Below are 12,445 nucleotides of genomic sequence, written 5' to 3' on the forward strand. Positions count from 1 at the left end.
CAAGAGGAAGCCAGTGAAGGGATTGGCAGAGAGGAGCAGCAGATGAAGAGCGACGTGTAAGGAAGATGAGTCTGGCAGAGGCATTCAGTATGGATTGTAAGGGAGCTAGGCGGCAGGTGGGGAGACCAGAGAGGACAGAGTTGCAGTAATCAAGGCGGGAAAGAATGAGAGAGTGGATTAAAATCTTAGTTGTGTCTTGTGTAAGGAAGTGTCTAATTTTGGAGATGTTTTTAAGGTGGAAGCGGCAGGCTTTAGCCAAGCACTGAATGTGAGGAGTGAAGGAAAGATCGGAGTCAAATGTGACCCCGAGACATCGGCATGCGGGGTAGGGGTAATGATGGAGTTGTTGACAGTTATAGAGATATTGGGGGTGGAAATTTTGGAAGAAGGGGGGAAAATTAGGAGCTCAGTTTTGGAGAGATTTAGCTTGAGGTAGTGGGAGGACATCCAGGAAGAGATGTGAGAAAGACAGTTAGTGACACGGGTTAGCAAGGAAGGAGATAGGTCTAGTGCAGAGAAGTAGATTTGGGTGTCATCAGCATACAAATGATATTGGAAACCGTGGGACTTAATTAGGGAGCCTAGTGATGATGTATAGATTGAGAAGAGAAGGGGACCAAAGACAGAGACTTGCGGTACTCCGACAGAAAGTGGTGATGGGGCAGAGGAGGCCCCAGAGAAGGCTACACTGAAGGTACGGTTTGATAGGTAGGAAGAGAACCACGAAAGGGCTGTGTCACAGATGCCGAAGAATTGCAGGGTTTGGAGCAAAAGAGGGTGGTCGACAGTGTCAAAGGCTGCGGACAGATCAAGGAGGATAAGCAGAGAGAAGTGACCTTTTGATTTTGCTGTAAGTAGGTCGTTGGTGACCTTAACAATAGCTGTCTTTGTGGAGTGATAGGGACGAAATCCAGATTGCAGCGGGTCAAGAAGGGAGTTTAACGTAAGGAAATGGGATAGGCGTGCATATACTAGTTTTTCGAGAAGCTTTGAAGCAAGAGGGAGGAGGGAAATAGGGCGGTAGTTGGATGGGGAGGTAGGATCAAGGGAAGGTTTTTTGAGGATAGGTGTGACCAGTGCATGTTTCATCGATGAGGGAAATGTACCAGTGCTGAGGGAGAGGTTGAAAATATGTGTTAGTATAGAGGTAAGGGTAGCAGAGAGGGAGGGGAGAAGCTGTGATAGGGTCAAGGGGACAGGTAGTGAGGTGAGAGCGCAGTATAAGTGCCGAAACTTCTTCCTCAGTAACAGGGGAGAATGAACTAAGTTTCAGGTTATGAGGGTTGTGGTTGAGTGAGAGCATTTGAGGGGGGGAGAGAATGGAATTATGTTGAGAGCTGATTTCATGTCTGATGGAGTCAATTTTGTTAATGAAGTGACTGGCAAAGTCTTGAGCTGACAGAGAAGTTGTATTAGGAAGTGGGGGAGGGCGGAGGAGAGTATTGAAAGTGGAGAACAGACGTTTTGGGTTTGAAGAAAGATTAGAGATAAGAGTAGAGAAGTAGTGTTGCTTGTGGAGATTAAGGGCAGAATAGTAGGAGTTCAAGATGAATTTGTAATGAAGAAAATCAGCTGAACTCCGTGATTTTCTCCAATGCCGTTCAGCAGTACGGGAACATCTGCGTAGGTGCCGTGTCAGAGGAGTATGCCAGGGCTGGGGATGAGTGTGTGATTTCTGAGCAATGGTAAGAGGGGCGAGATTATCAAGGATGGATATAAGGGTGGAATTATAGTGGCAGATAGATTGTTCAGGGCAGGAAAAGGAGGAGAAGGATGAGAGGAGCGGTTTAAGGGAATTAGCAAGTTGTTGCTGATCTAAAGACATAATGCTTCTGTGAAGTTTGGTGTGAGGAGTAGAAGGAGGGAGAGTTATAGGAAGGGATTATATGTTGCAAGTAAGGAGATGGTGGTCAGAAAGAGGAAAAGGGGAGTTTGAGAAGTTTGAGAGAGTGCATCAATATATACTGTATATACTGTATATATAAATTACCTCATAGATTTTTTGCACTACAAATAAAAAAGGGTACACAGACTATTGCTAGTTCTGTCCATCATGATTGGGGAAATGTTTTGACATTCAGGGACCAAGGCCTAGGTACAATAAAAGATCTGTCCAGGGTGAGTCTGCCCCTACATATGAGAAATGAAGCACTGCTTTGCAAACAATATGCATACAAAATACATGTTTTAAAATGTATTTTAAACGGGAATTTTCTGAAGAAAATGTGAATTGTGTTGATGCCCAGGGACAAACCCCTTGAAAACCCTGTTAAAGGGACAGTCTAGTCAAAATTAAACTTTCATGATTCAGATAGGGCATGCAATTTTAAACAACTTTCCAATTTAATGTTATCATCAAATTTGCTTGTTCTTTTGGTATTCTTTGTTGAAAGCTACACCTAGGTAGGCTCATATGCTAATTTGAAAACTGTTGAACTGCCTCTTATCTCCGGGCATTTTGACAGTTAGAGACTGCTAGTGCATGTGTGTCCCATAGATAACATTGTGCTCACTCCAGTGGGGTTATTCAAGAGTCAGCACTAATTGGCTAAAATGCATGTCTTTCAAACGAACTGAGATAAGGGGGAGTCTGCAGAGGCTTAGATACAAGGTAATCACAGAGGTAAAAAGTATATTAAGGGATTATCTATCTTTTTAAACAATAAAAATTCAGGAGTAGACTGTCCCTTTAAGTATTGTTTATCTTTTCTCTTCTGCTGTTGCCAGTTAGATAGAGATATGAATCATTGTTTTCATAGCCCTTCTCAAATGTTTTCGTATTTGCTTTTTATTTATTTATTTATCTCAAAATTGAGATGACAGAAACGAGAAGTTACTGAGTAGTTTACTTATTTGCTGTACAGGTGAACATAATATGAATGTATATATGTAGACTGTTTTCTAGTGCATCTTGTTTCCAGCATGTAAGGCTTCAGCAATTTGGTTTCCACACCAAAAGCTTGGACAGCACTTTCTTGCTATTAGAGTGTAAGTTGCATTGATTACCAAAGATAATTGGTCATAGCAATATCATTCAAGGAGATTTTGCAGAAATACTTTGGCTAATATACCATGTCACAATCCAAATGAGATACAACTATGAAGGGTATTTAGCATTAAACTGATATAAAAAAAATATTGTTCACACTAACAACTTCATACAGTGCTGTTCAACAAAGGACACCAAGAGAATAAAGCATTTTAAAAAATAGAATCCTCTATCTAAACCGTAAAAAATAAATTATGAATTTACTATCCCCTTAAAAACTTTTAGAAAAGGATTTTGAACAAGCAAAAATATTTAAATTTATAATTTGTCAAATTGGTTTTCAAGTGGTCAGATATTAGAAAAAATATACTAAAGCCATGCAGAAATCCAAACAAAAAAAGTAGTCTGATAGTATTGCAGTGCAATTACAATTTTTTTCTAGACTGAAATGACCTCAAATTTAAAACACAAAGCTGCATAGCTATCATTTTTGCCTGTAATGTTGTAATGGTAATGGTTTGTGTGTTTAATTATTTGGAAGGAGACAAACACTGTGTACATAGTAAATATTTTCATTTTATTGAAAGTTTGCAAAACCGAACTGTATGTTTATGTCAGCGTAAAATAAAGTTTTTTGAAGCAAGTAATATGTGTCATAAAAATGGATAATAGATTGTTATATGAGATACATATGAAGTTGCATGATATTATAAGATACCTCAAAAAAAATTCTATACACACTATAATCTCTTGGGCATTGCTTCTTCTTTGTAAGAATTGATTGCATTTCTGCCTAGAGAACTCATAATACAAACCTTTTAGTTCATGGCTCAACAGAGAGCACCTAAATGGATAGCAATTTGTTGCCATTAGTGTGGTTTGTTCTATAATTTAACCATTTTAAAATGACACAGCCAAAAGAATGTTATTTCAAGAATCTATGCACAAGAATGTTGATGAGCTTAACAACTTAAATTCTGCTGCTTCATTAGAATTACATTAAGCAAATAGAAATAAAATCCATGTAAAATCAACATTTAATTCTGTTCTTTCTATGCCATTATTATATTAAGCTAACAAGATGTAGCATGTAAGGTGAAATTTATAGCTACTGTAGCATTTGTATTATCAAATGAAAATAAACACATAATATTGTTTTGGGGAACTAAATTTATTTACAAATGTATGAAGTTTAGGAAAGTGTTAAGGTCAAGCAAAGAGAATATGTAATTTATAAATCAAAATAATTATTTGCTGGGTATAAAAAATAATCCATCGGCAAGTAGAACGTAGTACAGAGCTTGTTAGATGTAAAGGTAAAATGTGGTTACATAGGATTTAAATGTGCAGAAGATCATTTAAGAGTATAGGTCAAAGGCAGACCAAGGTTAGAAGGTCAGTGAGTGAATGGGCATCAGCAAACAGGAAGGATACAGAAGAATAGTTAGGTAATCTGATCTAAATCTCCATAGCCAAGATGTCATTATAAATCAAACAACACAACAAGGGGTCAGGCATAAATTATAATTCAAAAGTCAGTCCAAGGTCAAGCCCGAGTAGGGTGGGGGATAAATCAGGAACACCAGTTTCATCTCAAGAGAATAACCAAGCACTGAGTGCTAGTCTCACAAACAATTGAAAAGTTCCTGCATCAAGTTTGGTGCCTTTTTTATAGTCATGTTAAATCTGGAGTAGACCCTATAAACTGGACCATCTGCAGTGCCAGCCTTGAGATTCCCCACATTTGGCTTTTGCTCTGGAATGGCATTTATATTTGACACACATCAAATCTTATATCAATCTGAGACCTGCATTTATTTTTTTGGAACAAACTGGGGAATGAGTTAGCTGGTTTCTGTACTATATTTATTATACCTCCACACATCTCAAATGCATGGTAAACAGTTGGGGCAGCCATCTGATATTTCTAATGTTTCAGACAGGAATATAACCGTATTCCTACCACTAGACTTGTTTCCAACAATAATCAAGGATAATATTCTCTCTATGGAGGTATATAGACACACAAACTATATATTTTCATTATTCATTTTTAGTGCTGTTCCCCCTCCCCCAGATGTTTTGAGTCTATATATAGATTTCTTTCTTATGGGGGTGAGAGTGCATGACTAATTACTGTTGGGAATTCATTGCCTGGCCACCAGGAGGAGGCAAAGACACCCTACAACAAGAGCTTTAATATCCCTCCTACTTCCCTGACACTCACAATATTTTATTTGCCTTGCCTAGGAGTAGGCAAAGATAGAGGAGCTCAGGATTTGCAGGGATATTAATCCCAGATTTAGCCTCAATGGATAGTTCCTGGAAGAGAGGGATATAGGAGAGTACCGGCAGTGCAATGTAAATCTTCTCTCTGGAGTTATGGTCCTATACCTGCCAAGCATGTAGTTGGGATAGTTCCTTTAGCCTCCTCCTGCTTGGCCTTGAAGATGTACTCCCTCAGTATAGCCTCTATTGCAATTTACAGTACAGGATGGGCGATCTCCTGTATCCTCAGACTACTTCAGGGAGTGGGCAGCTACTGGGTAAGTACCTGCATCTTTACACAGCCCTTAGGCTAATAGTAGGTATACTACATAGTTTTCATCATAGCCACTATTGGGTTAATGCCTGCTAGTAGTACTTGTCAAACTTAAAGGGACATGCCACCCACATTTTTTTTCTTTTATGATTTAGAAAGAGAATGCAATTTTAAACAGCTTTCTAATTTACTTATATTATCTAATTTGTTTTATTCTCTTGATATTCTTTGATGAAAAGCATATCTAGATATGCTCACTAGCTGCTGATTGGTTGCTGCACATAGAAGCATCATGTGATTGGCTCACCATGTGCATTGTTTTTTCTTCAACTAAGGATATTTAAAAAAATGAAGCAAAATAAATAATGGAAGTAAATTGTAATGTTGTTTAAATTTCTATTCTCTATATGAATCATGAAAGAAAGATTTTGGGTTTAGTGGCCCTTTAATTTGGCAGGTACCATGCCCCTTTATATGCAAACCCCGCCCCTTTATAGGCAAACCCCCACCTCTTTATATGCAGATCCCCGCCCACTCTCATCCCAATATTTCCACCTTATCCACCCACTATTTTCCATATTTCACACCCCCTTTTTGGCTTATTGCCTTCTTTTAAGAGCTTTTTAACATTTATTTTAATGTTATAATAATAAACAATATAATTGTATTTTAAATTGTGTTGTGTTAATGTTTTATTTATCGTTTAGCTACTATTTTGTAAGATTTCAATGCGATTAAATTTAAAAAAAAAACAGAACACATTTTAATTCAATGTATTCCTAATAAGGGTATTTAAAAAAAGAAACATACAAAATATTGAGAAGGCGTTTACAAAATATGTACACCACAGGAATCTGAGTATCATGTGTCTTGAACAAAATGTTTTTTTTACAGTTCTAATGTTTTACTGCAGTAACTGTTTAAACACTGTGTTACGTTCCAATGTATACTGCAGTAATTGTTTAAATCCTGTTTTGCAGTACTAATGTATACCGCAGTTTCTGGTTAAATCTGGATTGAGATTCTGATATATCCTACGGTAACTGTTTAAAGCCTATCTCAGAGTTCTCGGGTATACCGCAGTAACTGTTTATAACCTGTATTTCAGTTCTAATGTTACCACAGTAAAGGTTTAAAATTGCAGTTCTATGGTGTACTTTAATACTGCTAGTGTAGCTGCCTTTAAACAGTGTATACTACTTAAAGGTACTGCTGATATATCCTGCGGTAACTGTTTAAAGCCTATCTCAGAGTTCTCGGGAATACCGCAGTAACTGTTTATAACCTGTATTTCAGTTCTAATGTTACCACAGTAAAGGTTTAAAATTGCAGTTCTATGGTGTACTTTAATACTGCTAGTGTAGCTGCCTTTAAACAGTGGATGCTATTTAAAGGTACTGCTGATTTTACTTCAGGTTAAATGTTTATTTCAAGGTATTCTTCTCTATTTCAGAGTATAACATTTAGGAGAATTTAAATTCAGTTTTTCTGAGGTTTTGACAGTTATACTGTTTTCACTTTGAATATGGATGTATTTCCTGAAAGGGTGTGTTACCCTCAGAAGATTTATCCTTAACTCAGATCAGGATTTTGAGGGTTGTTCTTTTGTTTCTGCCTTAGGGAAGTATTACAGACTTTAGGGGTCTAGGAATCTAAATTCTAGATGATATTTTTCAAAGATATAAGTCTGTACTTTACTATGTTTTCTCTGATTAAAATAATTATTTAGAACTTTAGAAAGGTGGTGGCAATACCATTTTCTGTGACTTTAAGATCCATGAGGAAGCCAAAGGTCTATCTCCAGTTGACCTGCCTTCAAAGGATTTTTTGTTTTATATCCAGCTTTGGGTGTCTCCTTGTTGTGGATACAGCTTTATTCTAATGCAATTTCTTAGTGAATTGGTTTCAGAAGCCCCTCCTTAAAATTGCCTTTCTGTTTTGCGCTTGGTTCACACTTTGTTCAGTTGTGATATGATCTTTCAAATTTTTGCATTTATGTCAAAATTGTGGCTTTCACTGTCCTCTCTAGAAGACTTAAAGCTTTCCATGTTAGCCTTTAGTAGTTTGTCTTTGTTCGGCCTTGGTTTGGATTCTAAATTTTCCATGGTTTGGATTCTAAATTTTCCATGGTCTTGAGCAACATGGGCCACTGGTGCGCAACTTCATTGAAAGAAGTTTCTTCCGTTTCAAGTCTGAAAAAGACCAAAGATACGAATATCGTTATTTCAGGGGTTAAGAATTTGGAGGATATGGGAGTAAATTGTCCCTGTTCTTGTGTCAGTATGCAGGAGGGAATTTTATTCCACTTTTCTGTTATAGCTGAACAGTGAAAACTATTTTTTGGGGTTCTTTGGTTTAACAATGGGAACTATCATATCTATTTTGCCCTTCTTCTTTAGGGCCAGTTCATGATGACTATAAACTTGAAGGATACTTATCTGCTCTTTTAAGTTTATCAGCATTCCTCCTCAGCACTTCATTTAGGAGATTTTTGATTTCTTGGTTAGTTGCTGGGGTTTCCAAAGATTGTCATCCTGCTTGTTCACAAGGCTCTCGCAGTCCTGTGAATTTTTCTTATTATTAAACTTCACCCATGGGTTCGTTCTCAGTTCAATCAGGAATGAATTTCAGCAATCTTAGTAGATCATGTTTGGTCCTGCAGAACATAGTATGCTGGGTTGGTGTAGATTCCCAGCACTCCTCCATGGCATCTCTCTCAGTTACCAGATTGGACATCTTAGGGTACTGTTTTGTTTTTTTACCAAAAATCCTTATTCTATCCATTTGTTTGCTTGGAGATAGAACAATTAGTTTTCTCTCAAAAAGGTTTCCTTAATTCTGTAGTGGATACCTTTTTTGATTCATGTTTGTAAGCCACTTCTCTAGTTATCTTTGCCACATGGTGTGGAAGGTTTATCCATATTGGTGTTCAGCTGAGGGTTTTTTCATGTAATTATTCCCCTTTGGAATTTGGGCATATGCACTCTTTGGACATTCAGCCGTTCTCTTGGAGGGGTTCCCCTCTACTTGCTATTTCCTCGGCTAGGAGAGTCTCTGTGTTGTTTGATTTTTCCTGGCATCCTCTGTATCTGTGGTTTTCCTTAGACCAATGCAGTTTTACGTACTTTGTACAGTTTCTTATCTAAGGTGGTTCTTCAGAGAATCTTATCCAGGGAACTGTAGTTCCTGCTTTTGTCCTAATATGACATCTTCAATTAAGAGATTGTTACATAATCTAGATGTTTTGCCTCATATGAAGCAGCAATTTTAAGCAACTTTCTAATTTACTCCTATTATCAATTTCTCTTTGTTCTCTTGGTATCTTTATTTGAAAAGGAAGGAATGTAAGTTTATGAGCCAGCCCATTTTTGGAATGTAAGCTTACAAGCCAGCCCATTTTTGGTTCAGAACCCTGGATAGCGATAGCTGATTGGTGGGTACATTTAGCCACCAATCAGCACGCTATAACAAGGTGGTGAACCAACTTTCTAATTTACTCCTATTATCAATTTTTCTTTTTCTCTTGGTATCTTTATTTGAAAAGGCAGGAATGTAAGCTGGTAAGCCAGCCCATCTTTGGTTCACCACCTTGGTACAGTGTGCTGATTGGTGGCTAAATGTACCCACCAATAAGCTATCGCTATCCAGGGTTCTGAACCAAAAATGGGCTGGCTCGTAAGCTTACATTCCTGCCTTTTCAAATAAAGATACCAAGAGAAAAAGAAAAATGGATAATAGGAATAAATTAGAAAGTTGCTTAAAATTTCACGCTCTATCTGAATCATGAAAAAAAAATGGGTTCAGTATCCCTTTAAGTGGCCGTAGACATATGAATTTCTATATTTTGTTCATTTGAGAGATAATATAAGTAAAACATAAACCTGTAGTTGCATGCAAATGTAGTACTTGCTTATCAGTAACTTAAAGAAATGATAATATTAAGGGGCATATCTATCAAGCTCCGAATGGAGCTTGATGCCCCGTGTTTCTGGCGAGCCTGCAGGCTCACCAGAAACAGCAGTTATGAAGCAGCGGTCTAAAGACAGCTGCTCCATAACCTGTCCGCCTGCTCTGAGCAGACTTTGCCGCAATTCAACCCGATCGAGTATGATCGGGTTGATTGACACCTCCCTGCTGGCGGCCAATTGGCCGCGAGTCAGCAGGGGGCGGCGTTGCACCAGCAGCTCTTGTGAGCTGCTGGTGCAATGTTAAATGCGGAGAGCGTATTGCTCTCCGCATTTAGCGAGGCTTTGCGGACCTGATCCGCACTGTCGGATCAGGTCCGCAAGACCTTTGATAAATAGAGGCCTAAGTATAAATGTAAGGCATCTATTACATTGTAAAAATGTTGTGTTTCGTCTAGTGTTTAGGGCAGCCAAATTACAGCTAAATAATAAGATAGAAGCGCTACTGTTTGTTCTTGAATACACTATTCTAGAGGTAGAAAGATAAATTAAAGGGACATAAAAATCAAATGAGCGATTCCCAGCAACGCATTTAAAATTCAATTAAAAGCAATTTTGTTATATAGTTCTGTTTACAAAAATGCAAAAGTGCAATGTCTGCAACTTGTCATGTGTATGATAAAAGTGGTAATAACTTTAAAGGCTCATTTTATACAAACATACTGCAAAATGTGTCTGTTGAATTTATAAATGCACTGCTATATATTTTAGACATGACGTTTATTCCCTTTAATTTTTGACTGTGCATGCAAATTCTTGGCATTTTTTTAAATATTTTTTTTTTTGCATCTAGTGCCACTATACGATCATAATAAAATAATTGTTATATTTAGAAACAGACTGGAAGTCCCCTTCAATTACTGATTACATATAAAAGTATTTTGGATTTTTGTATAGGTAGTAAATAGAAATGCTCATCTCATTTCCTGCATTCGATATGCTATAAAATCTATTAGCTGAACCTGCAGAAAACCTTCATATATCAGACTTTAATAGATTGCTAACTTTCTGTCATATTCATGTACCTAGGCAGAATTTTAAATTATAAGAATATTATTAATTTAGGATGCAAACATCCTTCTTTTCCTAAGGTCTTATTGTTTATATAGCCATTTCCTCTCCTATTAACCTGATACTATTTTTACATCATATAAATTAACATTTCTTTCCATAGAAATGTGATATTTGTATATCTAATTTATGAGCTTTATCCTTTTCTGCATTACTCATTTTTGCATCATAATTATTATGAAGATGTTACAATTATCATTTCACGCTCTATATAATCAAGCTCTGCTTTATTCTGTTTAATTACTGTACCTGATCAACTGTGATATGGCATAATGTTCATTGCTTTCATTTTTGTTTGCCAAGCACTGTAACACTACCTTGTAAATGTTGTCCAATTTAGTTAGGCCCAATGGCAGAAACACAAAAATATATTTTGATATAATAATATAGATATAATCCCTTGTATTTGATGGATTGGCGGATAAGAATCAAAAAGACCATCTACTTTACCCATAGGTGTGTGTAAGGGTTGTAATTGTAAATTGTTTCACAATTGTAAAATGAAATGTTGAATTATATGTAGCAAAAACAACTTTCTAACACAATTCATATTTTATTTTGCCCCTTTTTCCTATAATTTAATTCTGAAAACATTTTGAGAACTGGAAATTTAAATCACAGACTTCCCATGCCTAACCCTGCTACATATCTGTCTCTAATTTGCTTCAGCAGACATGTTAAGATAAAATAATACAGAGCAATACAGTAGAAAATCCAAATAACCAAATGTTGTGAGAAGTTTGGTTGTTAAAATCAATTGTAGCAATGTACTAATGTATGCAGAAGGTTTCCACACTTGGGTTGTATGTTTATTAACTCCAAGACTACAGAAATGTATGCTAACTGCCAGGTATTTTTTACCCCTTTATTTAATTAAGCACTTACTCATTAGTAACCATTTGTTGAAAGATTAAACAAAGTACATATTTATCAAACTTAAAAAGGCATTTACTTCATGTTTTCTGTCACTATGGACAACACAAATATTCTTTGATATTTAGCAAAAAAATGTTTTTCTTTGGAAAACAAATGTTATTTGTTTGTGAAGAATGATGCTGATTAGCATTTTAATCAGTACAATATCAGCATCGCTGTTGGTACCTCAAGAAGATTGCCTGTTTTCTGTATTTATTTTTACAATTTCTCTATGCTATCAAAATAATGTCTCAAACAGAAATTTCCAGTAGACATTCACTCACTAGGAAAATACATTCAAGAGACTCGCATTTCTTTTTATATATTAAATAGTTAGAAGACAAACACAGTGAAAGTGTTGAGCGGTGAGAGCGTATTTATATGGAATACTAACCGCTGATTACATTTACACCTATACTAATGAAAAACAGAAGACTGATGTGACAACAAGACCAAGGGTACGTATTGAGAGACACAACATATGGACTACATTATGTGTAATGATCGCAGCTAAGTAGCTTGCTCATGCTGTTCACGTGTATTATTGGCATCAAATTTATCATACTCTATTTTCATACACTTTACGTTCATCATTCATAACTTCACATCAATTCACAAATAGTATTGACTTTTTTTTATATAAATCAGTTTTTTTATATATAAATACTGAAGTTAAAGGGACATGAAACCCATTTTTTTTTCTTCATGATTCAGATACAGAATACAATTCTAAAAAAGTTTAAAATTTACTTTTATTATCAAATTTGCTTTGTTCTCATGTTATTCTTTTTTTAAGTGATATCTAGATAGGTATCATGCACGTGTCTGGAGCCCTGCATGAAAGGAAATAGTGCTGCCATCTAGTGCTCTTGCTAGTGTATAACTTTGTTGCAAAAGTGCTACCATATAGTGCTGCAGACACTTGCTCACTCCTGAACTTACCTCCCTGATTTTCAACAAAGG

Source organism: Bombina bombina, chromosome 5 (genome assembly GCF_027579735.1).
Source record: "Bombina bombina isolate aBomBom1 chromosome 5, aBomBom1.pri, whole genome shotgun sequence".
Taxonomy (NCBI): domain Eukaryota; kingdom Metazoa; phylum Chordata; class Amphibia; order Anura; family Bombinatoridae; genus Bombina; species Bombina bombina.